The sequence below is a fragment of the Aethalodelphis obliquidens genome, unplaced genomic scaffold, assembly GCF_003676395.1.
Source record: "Aethalodelphis obliquidens isolate GAN/ISIS:26980383/991018 unplaced genomic scaffold, ASM367639v1 scaffold54, whole genome shotgun sequence".
NCBI lineage: Eukaryota > Metazoa > Chordata > Mammalia > Artiodactyla > Delphinidae > Aethalodelphis > Aethalodelphis obliquidens.
The window spans coordinates 9322571-9337900 of NW_020837998.1; the positions used below are offsets into that span (position 1 = coordinate 9322571).

At 37.3% G+C, this 15330-nt stretch overlaps 1 long non-coding RNA gene across 1 annotated transcript in view; it reads right to left on the bottom strand.

Annotated features, from left to right (window-relative positions):
* LOC113609062 (uncharacterized) overlaps positions 1-15330 on the bottom strand; it is a 170894-nt gene that overhangs the window by 89318 nt on the left and 66246 nt on the right. The gene's annotated exons all lie outside the window — the stretch shown is intronic.

The window sequence follows — 15330 nt, forward strand, 5'->3', positions numbered from 1 at the left end:
TGTTCTTGCACACAGGCTTCTTGGTGGCGGCAGCAGCAGCCTTAGCATTTCATGCCCGTCTCTGGGGTCCATGCTGATAGCCGTGGCTCACGCCTATCACTGGAGCTCGTTTAGGTGTTGCTCTGAATCCCCCCTCCTCACGCACCCCGAAACAATGGTCTCTTGCCTCTTAGGCAGGTCCAGACCTTTTCCCGGACTCCCTCCTGGCTAGCTGGGGCACACTAGCCCCCTTCAGGCTGTGCTCACACAGCCAACCCCAGTCCTCTCCCTGGGATCTGACCTCCAAAGCCTGAGCCTCAGCTCCCAGCCCCCACTCGTCCCGGCAGGTGAGCAGACAAGCCTATCAGGCTGGTGAGTGCTGGTCAGCACCGATCCTCTGTGCGGGAATCTCTCTGCTTTGCCCTCTGCACTCCTGTTGCTGAGCTCTCCTCCATGGCTCCGAAGCTTCCCCCCTGCCAACCCCCCCATCTCCCCCATGAAGGGGCTTCTAGTGTGTGGAAACCTTTCCTCCTTCACAGCTCCCTCCCACTTCTGCAGGTCCCGTCCCTATTCTTTTGTCTCTGTTTTTTCTTTTTTCTTTACCCTACCCAGGTACATGGGGAGTTTCTTGCCTTTTGGGAGGTCTGAGGTCTTCTGCCAGCATTCAGTAGGTGTTCTGTAAGAGTTGTCCCGCATGTAGATGTATTTCTGATGTGTTTGTGGGGAGAAAGGTGATCTCCACGTCTTACTCCTCTGTCATCTTGAAGGTCTCCCCCTCTATATTCATATATATATATATATATATATTCCTTTTCAGATTCTTTTCCGTTATAGGTTATTACAAGACATCGAATATAGTTCTCTGTGCTACACAGTAGGATGTTGTTGGTTATCTATTTTATACATAGTAGTGTGCATTTGTTAAGCCCAAAATGTTTTTAAAAATAGTTCCAGGCCAATTCCTTTGGTATCTTCACTGAATATAGAAAATAGGAAACAAATCGGCGTTTTACCAGAAAGGTTTTAGATGACACATAAAGAAGAACCTCTGGTAAACTTTCAACTGGGTTACCAAAGGGACTTTCTCAGGTGGGGAATCTCTAAAAATAATATTAATTGAAATTAGTCTGAACTGTTTGAAGAGATTGTGATGGTTGTCCAAGAAATGTCCTGGATAATTCCTCAAGGTTGTTTTCATTTTCAAGCTCATGAATTCACCAGGCAAACCACTTTTCTCCGGGTATAAGCTCCATGCCTCTAATAAAAAAGTTCTAAAAGAGAAGCATAATATTTTGTTTAAACATAATTGATACTTCAAATTATATCATATATACTAATTATATATTTTCATGCTCGGTAAAAAGAGACTGTCTAAAATAAAGATTTTAAGAAAATTATTCACTGTAATGGGTAACTAAGATTTAATCCAAATTTGATGGCTTTAGCCTTAGGTCATATAAATTTCCATTTGGCCATTAATGATTAAAGAGTTAGAGGAAGGAGAATAGGTTATAAATATTGCAGAGGTGGAATATGAAGAATGTTAAATAAGAGAATTTCCAGTCTTCGTTGCAGCAACAAAATTGTCATGTAAAGTCACATTCACTTAGCCAATATTTATTGAGTACCAACTATGTGCCAAGAATTGTGACCCACAGGATGAATCAAATGCAACCCCTGCCTTCAAGGTAGAGTGTAAAACATGAAGAATGAAATAGTCCAACGGATGTGTCCAATCTTACCACAATTTGTCAGACTATATTGGTGTTTTCCAAAAGCTGTCAAATGTGTCTTTCAAAAATTACTCAGGTAACTTTATTTACACATTTTATTGTCACTATATCTCCTCAGAGTAGAAGAGCTGTTGTCTTTGCTAAAGAAAAAAACAGCCTTTTGGAGCAACAGAGAGTTAATTAGGCTGAGATTGCCTAAAAAGCACGTCTAGTGGAAGAAATGTAAGACAGAGTAAAATGAAAAAGTCTCAGACCTAAGAAACTCATTCCAATATGTTCTGATCTATACTTAATACAGAATTAGTCCACAGTTATTTAAATAATCATTTAAGATTCATAAAAGCCTCACTTCTTATAGCAAAATTCTTGGCAGTTGAAATATTCTACAAATGTAAAGTGAGTCATGTGAAAGAACTAGCTGCAGCTTCCTTAATTAAATCAATTGTATATTGATTTGTACATTAAAGCTCAAATGTAAAGTATATGATAAGGTCACTCCTTTTGGGTACTTAATGGCTTTATTAACCATGAAAATCACCATTAAAAAGAACCTTTTAAAGGACAATTTAATATGACAATTTTGATTTTTGTAACCATGTGTTGCATTAAGCTCACCTTTCACAAATAGGAGCACTTTGGTCTGCTCCTTAGATAGCAATGCTGAATGCAAATATGGTTAATCCAGTGTAGCATACATCTGCATCTGCCAGGTCTCTAGATCTAACTCAGACTCAGTAAGATTTTCTGTCTGACGCAATACTTGTCATACGTGAGGCCCAGAAGCCAGATGTAATACATCTTTTGGACATTCCCACTCAAGAGCTGGTCTAAATCTTTTCACCAAAGCCTGAGCGCCTTGACTGATTTGTCAACAACAGCATCCTTGCATGGTCTCTGTGTTTGGTACTCACAATCTTAACCTTGTTCAGATTAAATTTTTCCTCTGGTTTATGATCTTGGCATTTGTTCTATGTCCCTAGTATATTCTCCCATCTCCTGGGCCTTAAGTGTGATCATTTTGTTCTGCTCTGTCTTGCCTGATACTTGGATTCTAGTGAATTACTTTGCTTCCCTAACCTAAACCTCAGTCTCTGGGTGACATATGTTCCAATTTCTGCCCTGTGGTATGCTGGTCTGAATCTTAATGATAAAGTTTATATTCATTTGTTTATTTAACAAACAGGTATTTATCTGTGCAAAGCACCCTCTCTTAGCTTTGGCAATACAAAGATGAATGAGACAAAATCCTTGTCTTCAAGGAGCTTACAGTCTAGGGAAGGATACAGAGAAGTTAATCAACAATTGTAATAGAATGTGTTAGAAAAGTATCATGCCAAGGGAGCCATGCAAACACAATGGAGGATATAAAGGAAGGCCTCCTGGAAGAGGTGATATTTAAGCTGAGTCTTAAAGGCCAGGTAGGAGTTAGCAAGGCAGAGAAAATGGTTAAGTGAGAAGGCAGGAAGACTGGTCCAAACAGAGGAAATAACATAGGTAAGTAAAAGCCAGCATGACAGATTATAGGAACTATAAGTAGTTTATTGTGGCTGAAACATATTTGTAGCAAAGTAGTGAAATGTGAGGCTGATTGGAGCCAGATCATGGAAAGCCTTGTTGTGCTATATTCTTCTCTAGTAGGCAATAGGAACCCACCAAAGGGAATTTACCAGAGGAGTGTTGTGATCAGATGTATGTTTCAGGTTAATCTCCAGGTTTGTGGAAGATGGATTAGAGACAGGTGAAAGAGGGTGAACAGAGAGGAGACTCACTGTAATCCAGATAATATTCAATGAGGGACCAAAATAAGATGGTTGAAGAGGAATGGAAAGGGGGGGGAGTGAAAGTGAGAGTAAGAGATGTAGTATTTGATCATACAGAATTTGACAAATCACTGGGCACAGGATAAAAAAGTCTACACTAAACCTGCAGTTACATATTTGACGTATTAAGAGAAGAAACTGTTTGTAGTTGAAAGTTTGATGTAGAAGATGACGCTTTCTTTAACGATGCTGAGTGTGTGGTGCATATAGGTGTCTAAGTGGAGATAATCCACAGGCAGGGGAGAATGCCATTCTGTAGCTCAAGATAAAAGTTATGGTTGGGATATATATGAGGGCTGTCTACGTAGAAGTGATAGCTAATAGGCACGTGTATATGAACCTTTCCTCTGGAAAGGTTTCCAAAGGAAACAAAATGAAATTTTAGATAAGGCTAGAGTTTCCACTAGGTTTAGCATTGCTGGTATCATGGCATGTACAGTGTCAGAAACAAAGTCATTATCTTACCTTTTCCTTTCTAAAAAAGTTTCAGCTAATTCTTTTCAAAGTACTTCCTCTTACCTAGTTTCCTGTGACCCTCTTCACAAGTGCTCTTTGAGTTACAGGAGTCAAGTATTATCCCCTTTATAAGAACTTCCTGGTAATCCCAGCACCTTTGTCCTTTCCCCCAGGCAGACTCTTGATCCCAGTCAAACCTAAAGACCATTGCCCTGCTGTCACCCATGTCCTAGCATGACACTCATTTTATAAGTGGAAGGACCAGGGCACTAGGTGTTCAAGTATTTGCCGAGGCCACACAGCCAAACTGCACCGGAAGAAAGTAAAGACCTCAGGACTTTTGACTTCATCTCTAGGGCTCTTTGCACTACATTTTATGATGAACTTCCCTGGAATTCATCTATTTTACAAAGCAAAGCAAAGAATCCTTATGATATTGAACTTGAATATACATGTATATTTATAAAAATATGTATATACATATGAGAAAAAGGTGGAAAATTTAAACATCTCATAACTAATATTTATTTTTGCTCTTTACTAATCAAGTATCACTCTGAACTTGAAATCAGTTCCCATTGAAAAATCTTTTTCTCTTCCTCTCTCATCTAAATAAGAATGCACATTAGAAAAATATGATGAAGCTCCTAGCATTAAAGGACTTTAAACTTTCTATTAAAGTGACATAATATTACTCTAAAAATAGCCAGGGAGTTTTCACAAAGACCCAGAAGGCAAAAATTACAAAAGAGAGAATTGTGTCTGAAAACTAAGGAGGTAAGATTTTTGCAGACTGTAGAAAGTACCTGCAAGAAAGAGGGGAGTAAGATACCTTCTAGCAAACTGAAAATTGTTTAACCCTCTAAGAGTTAAAACTATAAAATCAAGTCCTAATGGACCAGGTCATAGACAGGCAAAGAGAAGCTAAAGAAAGAATGGCACCCAGATTAGAGCAAAACTAACAAAATACATGAAAATACTTAAGGAAAGAATGGGTCCATGAGAAAGCAGGCTGTCAGACAGGAGTATAGGAAGAGAATGACAATAGCCTTGGCAATACTCATCCTGGCACTGCTCAGGGAACAGTGTCAAGGCCATAGGGTTCTTTAGGCCCTTTCACAGGTATATGCCTATTCCAGAAATGGACCAATTGATCCTTCAGAACTAATTGTCAGTACTTATTAATTTCATCCCACTATTACTCCTTGCTTGCTCCTCAAACAGTCCTCCTGTTTGGTAGGGCTTTCTATAAGGAGAGAATACTTTGGTCTTTCCAACGTTAGCATTCCATCCACTATGAGAGTTGTATATTTTTTGTTGTCAATCAATTGTCAGTGCCAATTTTTGTTGGCATTCTGGATTACTGCTTGTGAATTTAGTCAATATGAGTTCATCTTTGGACCATAGAGCTAATCTCAAGGTACAGACCAATCAAGTTTCTGAGGCTACCCTGTCAATTTTCCAACACCAACCTTGGACAGTGCCTTTTATTCACACTTGAAGGGGAAGAGATGTACATAATCAATAACTCAGTAATGGGTATATGGTCTACCTGAGAAGTCTGGGTAAGTAATAGAATCTTTGTTTGCCATTGATAGAAATGTGGTGCTAAGAAGCAGGAATGGTTTTAGATGGAAAGTTAAAAAAAAAAATCACTGTTCAGGTATTAATGTGTCTTTGAGCTAAATCCAATGACCAGATGTAGTACTTTACCTCATATCTAATCTATCTCAGATATACATGTTCTGATAGTGCAATCACAAATATACATATGTAGCACTATATGGATTATGTAGGTGCATACACTCTTTCTCTTTTTTTTAATTGAAGTATAGTTGATTTACAATATTTTGTTAGTTTCAGGTGTACAGCAAAATGATTCAGATATATATATATATATATATATATATATTCATTTTCAGATTCTTTTCCATTATAGGTTATTACAAGATATTGAATGTAGTTCCCTGTGCTATACTGCAGGTCCTTTTTGTTTATCTATTTTATATATGGTAGTGTGCATCTGTTAATCCCATACTCCCAATTTATCCCTCCTCCCCTTCCCCTTTGGTAATTTAAGTTTGTTTTCTATGTCCGTGAGTTTGTTTCTCTTTTGTAAATAAGTGCATTTGCATTTTTTTAGATTTCCCATATAAGTTCCCATATAAGTGATATCATATTAATATTTGTCTTTTCTGTCTGACTTACTTCACTTAGTATGATAATCTCTAGGTCAATCCATGTTGCTGCAAATGACATTATTTCATTTCATTTTTTATGGCTGAGTAGTATTCCTCTGTGTGTGTGTGTGTGTGTGTGTGTGTGTGTGTGTGTGTGTGCGTGTACGTGTGTGTAATATATCACATCTTCTTTATCCATTCATCTGTGTATGGACACTTAGTTTGCTTCCATGTCCTGGCTATTGTAAATAGTGCTGCTATGAACATTGGGGTGCATGTATCTTTTCAAATTAAAGTTTCCATTTTTTCTGGGTACATGCCCAGAAGTGGGATTGTTGGATCATATGGCAACTTTATTTTCAATTTTTTAAGGAATCTCCATACAGTTTTCCACAGTGGCTGTACCAATTTACACTCCCACCAACAGTGTCACTCTCCTTATCTCTTTCTCCCTTTCTTTCTGAAAAGTAGATGAGTGGAACAAACAGAATTTTGCAGTTAGATCTGGGCTGGAATCTCAGTTCTACTACTTCTCAGTTTATTTTCTCTGTCCCTCAGCTTCTTCATCTTTAAAATGTAGATAATAATAATACATATCTCATAGAATTGTTGTGAAAATTAAATAATGTGTGGAAGTACTTAAATTTGAGTTCTATTCCTATTCTTTTTCATGCCTTGGCCTCTTCAATGTGTGTTAAAAATCAACACACACACACACAATTATATTCCACATGACTATAAGCTTCATGAAAGCAGATAACAGCTGATTTATATTTACCACTCTATCCCTAGTGTGTGGTTTTTAGGGGACCCTCAAATCTATTTTGAATTATAAAACCAGATTAGTTAAGAAAGTGAGGTTTTGTTTAAATAATGAATTTCCCAATCAGTTCAGAGATTTCTCTTGATTAAAAAACAAAAAACAACAACAACAAAAAAAACTACCATATACACTAAAGTCCTTATCAGGTGTCACTTCTGTAGACTCTATTTTATGATATTTGATTAATCAATGTAAAATCTAAGTGACTTTTTTAAGTGTTTATTTTTGTCTGAAATTTCAGATAGGCAACTGTATTAATTTAGTAGGGCTGCCACAACAAAGTACCACAAACTGAGAGGCTTGAACAACAGAAATTTATTGATTTATTGTGTCACAGTTCTGGAGGCTAGAAATTCAAGAGCAAGGTGGCAGCACGGTTGCTTTCTTCTGAGAGCTATGAGTAAGGATTTTTTTCAGGCCTCTCTCCTTGGCTGTTAGATGATCATCTTCTCCTGTGTCTCTTCACATCATCTTCCCTCTGTGTGTGTCTGTCTCTTTGTCCAACTTTCCCCCTTTTATAAAAACACCAGTCATATTGGGTTAAGGCCCACCCTAATGAACTCATCTTAACTAATTCCAATTGTAATAACCCTATTTCCAAATAAGGTCATGTTCTGAGGTCCTGGGGGTGAAGACTTTAACACGTGAATTATTGGGGGGGACATAATTCAACCCATAACAGCAACTTCTGAGTGATTTTTCTTTTCTTTTTTTAAAAATAAAATTATTTATTTATTTATATTTATTTATTTTTGGCTGCGTTGGATCTTCGTTGCTGCGCAGGGGCTTTCTCTAGTTGCAGTGAGCGGGGGCTACTCTTCATTGCGGTGCATGGGCTTCTTATTGCGGTGGCTTCTCTTTGTTGCAGAGCACAGGCTCTAGGTGTGCGGGTTCAGTAGTTGTGGCTTGTGGGCTCCAGAGCGCAGGCTCAGTAGTTGTGGTGCATGGGCTTAGTTGCTCCATGGCATGTGGGACCTTCCTGGACCAGGGATCGAACCCGTGTCCCCTGCATTGGCAGGCAAATTCTTAACCTCTGTGCCACCAGGGAAGTCTCCTGAGTGATTTTTCTTTAAGGCTTCTGGGCATAGCCTCTCCCTGGACTGCTTTTTTATTACTGCATATAGAGGAAAATACTTGACATTTACTGAATTAACATGTTAGGATGTTCTGACTATTCTCAAATAACCTTAAAATGCAAATAGTAGAGTGAGTTACTTCACTTGTGACGGTATCTAGCTATCTACACACATGTGTATCTTAATAGGCTTTGTTGTTTTCTACTCTTAAGCATGTTTTGTGTGTTGGAGAAGGAGGACAAGGAGGGATGGCTACCAACTAGGATAAGATTTTAGTGAATTTTGAAAAGCTTGTATGTGAGGATATGTCAAAGAAATGAAAATATATTTCAAGAGAAATGCAGAGGACCGTAAAAACATGAGAATATGTTCATGAATTTGGGAATAGGTGGACTTCAGAGGAATATCAAGGAATTTATGCACATAGGACAAGATTAAGCCTCAGTCATGATTATGTATTTCCACTAAAAAAATCAAAGCACAGTGGTTCCAATCATTTCAGTCATCTTCACAATGGATTTGGATGCAGGTGAATTGATCCAAATATTGTTCTTTAAAAGGGTTAAAGTAATTGCTTTTTTAAAGCTGGCAGAGAATTCCATTTACTGAAATAGAAAGGGTTTTTTTGAACATCTGTTCTGTTTCCCATCAGATCATCCAGATCAAAATAAGGAAAGGGTTTGCTTTGCTTGATTTGGGGGAATAAAGGTGAACTGGTGCAATGGTCTTCTGAAGTATAGATTTTTTATAACCATGCCTCCTTTCCCATCAGTGTACGGGGAACATTTATGTGTTTGGTATTCTAGAAATTGTCATCCTTATGTTGAACTTGACTTCTAAGAATCTGGAGTGCTTTGTAAAATTGCACTTTTGTCTCAGATGTAAAGTAGTATGTTACAGAGAAATGAGTTCTGGACAAGGAGAAGAAAACTCTAGATTCTAGTTCCAGCTCTGCCTTGTGGCTTTGGGAAAGTCACACAGAGCTCTTGCTCTGCCTCAGCAAACTAAAGGGTTCAATCAGATGCTAGGTGAGGTCTCCTTCAACTCAGAGGGTGTATAATTTTGTCATATATAATTATTATCACTCTAGTACAATATTTTCACTCAAATGCAAAGTATATCAACAAAAGCAGAACTTTTTGCTTTGCTGGATGTAGAATGTGGGAATAGAGACTATCCATTTGGAGAATCTCTTCCATCAGCTTTTCAGTCTGATTATTTTCATATTGTACCTCATCAGATGCCCTCACATAAGATGCTACGAGCTTTTAAATATGTTGTTTATTCCAAAAGATTAAACTTTCTTTGTTATGTCAACATTACTACAATACAGCTAGATGCCATATAATTTTATTTTACATAAATCTTGGCAGGAATTACCTTGGTGCTTTTGTCTTGGCTAAGAACCAGGTACATTCATACTGGATCTATACCAACTGCTCTTTTTGTTTTAAAACTTTACATGGGTCCTATATAATTGATTTTCCTACCTATCTAATTACCCTTGATGATATTATAATTATTTTAAATAATTAAATGGGCTATGACTAATTTTCATACTGATAACAAAATTTTAACTTGATCTTGCAAGTTTAATATTGGCAATGCAATACTTGGAATGTAAATGCATTTAGCCCACATTCTAAGTGTTTAATTTTGTGACACTATATTGAATAATAAAGTGTTCAATATAATACAACATTTGTAAATCTAGCTCCTTAATGAAGATGGGGCCATACATTGAGCAGGGTTTAAATTTTGAGATACAATATTTGAAACTGAAGATTAAATTTTTATATTTTAATTCATGGAGAAATCCATTCTATTACTATAGATCTTATTTTATCTTAATCTGATAACCAAAATTAAACATTTTCATTTTGTTTTCTTTGTTGTCTAATATGATAAGCAATGACCTCTTTGAAGTGGAATTTTGTTTTCATTTCTTAATATGTTTATCTTATATTCCCTGTTTGTTTTAGTGGCACTCAAATATTTTGTTGTATTTAAAAATAATCCTTTAATTGGACAGGTTTAGTTTATTACAATATTTTTTGCAATTCAGATTACTTGAAACTACATGAACTCAATCTATTTCTGTTTATATAATTTGTAAACTAAACAAAATCTATACAACTTTCTCCATCAGAGCAGAAAATAACCAAAAAAATAATCTCCTATATTTTGGCACAAATTCTTTGTGTCCTCCCTCCCTTCCCCTTTATAGAACATTAATATAACATGTGTAGTTTTTTTTTCTTTTAGAAGCAAGTTACCACTTCAGAATTTTTTTTTTTTTACCTAATTTCTAGTATGTCTCAGGCCTTTAAGTCATAAGACCAAGGTTTAAGATGTTTTGTGAAACTGGAGAAGTCACAATTCATATTTTACCTGCTTTTCTCATCAGTAAAATGGTGATAATTATCCTTTCTCACGTACCTCATAGAGTTTTTATGAGGTTCTAATGATATACACAAGGGCTTTGAACATATATAGTTAGAATGCTGTGCAAATATATGGGGTGATATTGCTGTTCTCATTACTGTCATTGATATTATTATTCAGTTTAAGATGCCTGATATGGGAAAGGAGAGTAACTTTACTAGAAAATAATTCTGTCTAGTTTTACTCCTGCGTCACAGTGAAATATTTCAACATATAATAATATCTAAGGATTCTGAGCTTCCTATATATTAGTTACAAGATTTTTGGAGCATGAAGTAAACTAAAATAGGGTAAATCATAATATGGATAGGCTTAGAGGAGGACCAAGCCAAGCCTTTGGTGGCAGAAGAGAGGAAACTAATTAAGGACAAAATGGGAAAAGAACTCAGTTATGAGGCTGGTCCTCTCAGGAGAGCCAGGCAATTCACTGCAGTATCCACAGGCAGACAACTCTGAGGAAGTCCAACTAAGGAAGGGGTCACAGCAATAAGAATCTAGGTGACAAGTTGTATTTCAAGTTGAGAATGTGGTCCTATTATGGCTCTGGACAGCCTATAGATAACAGGACACCTCCAGAAATCTTTCTCTTTACCATGCTTTAATATAGATTCAGGGATTGCCTCCTCCAGGAAGTCTTCCCTGATCATCATCCATACTGTGTTTGAGCCATTCTTCTATGCTTCTGTACTTTGTGCTGACCTATAACATACATTAGGATTATTCAGCCATTCATTCAACAGGTATTTATTAAGCACCCATTGTATACCAGGCATTGTATTAGGAATGGGGGATTCAATAGTGAACAAAACAAAGTCCCGGCCCTCATAGTGCTTACATTCTAATGAGGGGAAAGGCTACGGATAATTAAAATAAACAAGTAAATACAAAGTCTGTCATGGTGATAAGTACTATTAGCGAGAATAATGCAGGATATTGGGGATAGAGTGTGGGGAAAATGCTAATTTTTTTTGAAGACACAAAGGAGTAACTTTATTTGTTCTTTTTTTTCCTTTTTTTAAATTGAAGTATAGTTAACTTACAATGTTATGTTAGTTTCAAGCATACAGCAAAGTGATTCAGTTATACATATGTATATATTCTTTTTCAGATTGTTTTCAATTATAGGCTATTACAAGATATTGAGTATAGTTCCCTGTGCTATACAGTAAGTCCTTGTTGTTTATTTTATATATAGTAGTATGTATATGTTAACCCCAAACTCCTAATTTATCTCCTTCCCCCCCCCCACCTTCCTGGTATCAGCCTTTAGTAACCATAAGTTTGTTTTCTATGTCTGTGAGTCTGTTTCTGTTTTGTAAATAAGTTCAGTTACAGTAGAACATGCTACTTTTACGCATTGTACTTTTATGTAATCTATTTAAAGTTAACTTTACCTTTGTTAATAAATATTGTTCTAAAACATTAATTTTATGTTTGCATATACATTCCCTCATATGGGTGTATGTAGCATACCTATATAACTATTCCCGTATTGTTGGTCATTTCGCTTTTCTCTATTGTAAACAATATTGAGAAGAACATAAAAGTTATACTTTGGAGCACACTCTTGATTACTCCCATAGGATAAGTTCCTAGAAGTGGAAGGGTTATTACTCAGCTGTTGCCACACCAAGTAAGTCTGAGTCATCTCCAATCCTTTGGACACTGACATTGGCACTGGCATTGATAGCCATTTTCTGTACTAGAGCTTGGCTACTCCCCCGATCCTGGACCCATCCATTCCCGTTTCTCTTTTTTTTCCCCTGACCCACAAAAAAAGGGATCAACAAACTTAATGGTGGAAGCCACGAAGGTTATGATACTATTAGATGAAATTCCCTAAAACTTAAGGACGCTTTGTCTAACTCTGAAAGTAATTTTGCTTTAAATCATAAAATTTCCACTGCAGGTATGGATGTGTCAACCTTAAAGCCGACTGTAAAAGTCTCCAGCTTTACTTCAGCTCCCTTTAGCTTCGTGCAGAACAAACTGAGGTTTCGAGCCTCCTCCTTGACCTTCACCTCCCAGAATGTGTGACTTCCCTTATACCTCATTTCTACCAGACCTCAACCTTCCTCAACTCTAGTCTCCTGGCTGAATTCCTACCTCTGGTCCATAAGCAATACCTTGACTATGATTTCTTTTTTATCTACCATTAACGAGTGATTAACCTAGGTACTTTCCAAGTACTGATGAATATGAGCCTGGCCTTGGTGTTGGAACCCAGAATCGGATAACACAGCATTCCTCTTTTTCTCTTTACTCACTACGACCTCCTGCTTACTGATCAAAATTGTGCAGAATTGCTGTAGGGGATTCAGAACATCTCAACACACTGTGTGTTTGCCCACAAAGCTCCAAGAAATGGCTGGGAAATGATGTGCAGATTAAAGAATATAATAATAGTCAGTTTAGCTATTTATTGGCAGTTTTTTAAAGAACAAACAACTTGATGATTAAGGAGGTCAAGCTAATGATTAAAATGGTTTGAGGGCAAAGTTTGTGTTTTTCATTTGTCCATGACTATTTTCTTTTGTAAACACAAATGATTACAAATTATCTCTAAATAAACTATTCTATTTTTCTAAGAGAGTTTGAGTAACTCTAACTTAAGACTTTTGGGGAACTAGCAGTCACGTTAGCATAAAAGACTACTGACAGGAAATAAAAAGAAGAGTCAAGTGAAAATATTTAATTATCAATTGGATTTTAAACACACGGACCTCGGGAATTCCCTGGTGGTCCTGATGGTTAGGACTCCATGCTTTCACTGCCAAGGGCCTAGGTTCGATCCCTGGTCAGGGAACTACGATCCCACGTGAGTGATGTGGCCAAAAAAAAAAAAAAAAAAGGACCTCATTGCACAGACTAGTTCATTTTTACCAACTCAACCTTAAGAACTAGATTTTATGAAGTCACACCAAAAATGCAAGATCTTCCAGGCACAGGAACTTCAGAACTCTGGAGGAAACATGTCTACCTTAGAAAAAACATAGTCATTTTTCTTGATGTGAATTTCAGTAGCTGATGCTACCATTTTCTTTTTCTGGTTTGAATTAAATACACAAAGTTACCCATTTCAACTGGTTTTCTCAAGGTGCTAATGGGCAACTTGGAAGCCACAAAGCCACCCACGGATGTGGCTTTCCTACCGTCTGTGTATCTTCTCCCATTATTACTGCTTTCATCACGTGATGTTCTTCAAACAACCAGACCATGCTGTGCACCACAAGTTCACATTTTCACTTTCAGCCTCCCAGACTGAGAACAAAAGTTACTGGTTCATGAGTTATCTTGTGCGCATCTTTTATTATTTTCCTACTTTCACAGATCAACAAAGGAAATAAACAACTTTAATAAGGATGTGAGGTTTATCTGACCTGGAAAACAACATACTACACAGCATGAACAAAGTCAGTAGGAATAACAGATCTTCCTAGAGATGACAAGTGGTGTCTTCCCACCTATAAATCATAGGTCACACAATCCAATCTCCTTTGTTCCTTGAATGATGGATTTCACAGGGTGTTGTCCATCATATAATCTATATACTACTATTTCTTTCACTTTCACCTGAAAATGGAGCTGGCAAGACCATCTGAATTTGGTATTGAGAAAAGTGGACATAGAAAACACACTGAGAGAATCAAGTTGTTGCATTCACATTAGCTGGGAAGCATTTTAGAATTTCCTTAAGTGATTGTTATACATGCATTCTCAATCGAATGTGACAGGTTTCCACTGAAGGAAAGACAGACCAAACTGAGGATGACCAAAGATCAAGAAACAAGACTGATTCATGAGGAAATAACAGAGATGCAAACAGCAAGCCACAGAAGGTAGTGCAGAGAGATGGACAGGTGGTGTCAGGAAGAGCCAGTGGGTGATAATAGATAAGATCCTTAAAAGCACAGGAAGTATGATATTAGGAAATGTATGAATTAGGAATTATATTCTGCTATTACTACTAGACACCTAAAAAATACTGGTTTACATGAGTTTTTTTTCCTTTCATGTAATTAAAAATCTGGAGATTTTTATACCAGGACTTGTATGGCAGCTTCCAATGTCATCAGAGAACCAGTTTCCATTACTGTCTTCATTTGTCATCCCTAGGATGTGTGACCCTTATCCTCATGGTTACATAATGGCTGCCGAAACTCCAGCCATTACATCTGCCTTCATATAGGAAGACAAGACAAAGTAGGGAAGGACACAGCAAACTCTTTAAAGGAGACTTCCAAGAAGTCCTGACTACTTCTGTTTATATATCTGCTTATAGCAATCCCATCTTTAAAGAAGAACAGGATATACTTTTTCATCTTGACACACTGACATCCTTGGCAGCAACTAGAAATCTCTACAACAGTCTAATGCAATATTCAGTGGGTGACCTTGCCTTCAGTGACTAAAGGACCTAGGCTCCTTCCATCTTACAAGTTATTTTCAATGCATGGCTTCAGTGGTTACCACAGAGGGGAAAAGATAGGGTAGAGATGGCACCACTGCTGGGCAACAGAAAGTAGGAACCCCACCATAGATACAGGTTCAAAGAGCAGGACACTACTCCATGAAAAAACTAGAGGAGTGTTTTCATACCTTGGCTGCAAATTAGAAGTATTAGACACATTGGAGCTTTTAATAAATATCATCACCTAGGCCTAAGCTAAGTGGAGTAGGAATGGGCATCAGTATTTTCTCATATCTTCCCCAGTGATTCTAGGGTTTGGCTAGAGTTGAGAACGATGTTCTTAGAAGGATACAGCTGGACCTCAGATGCAGGAGAACTGACTGCTAGACAAAGATGGAAGGTACAGA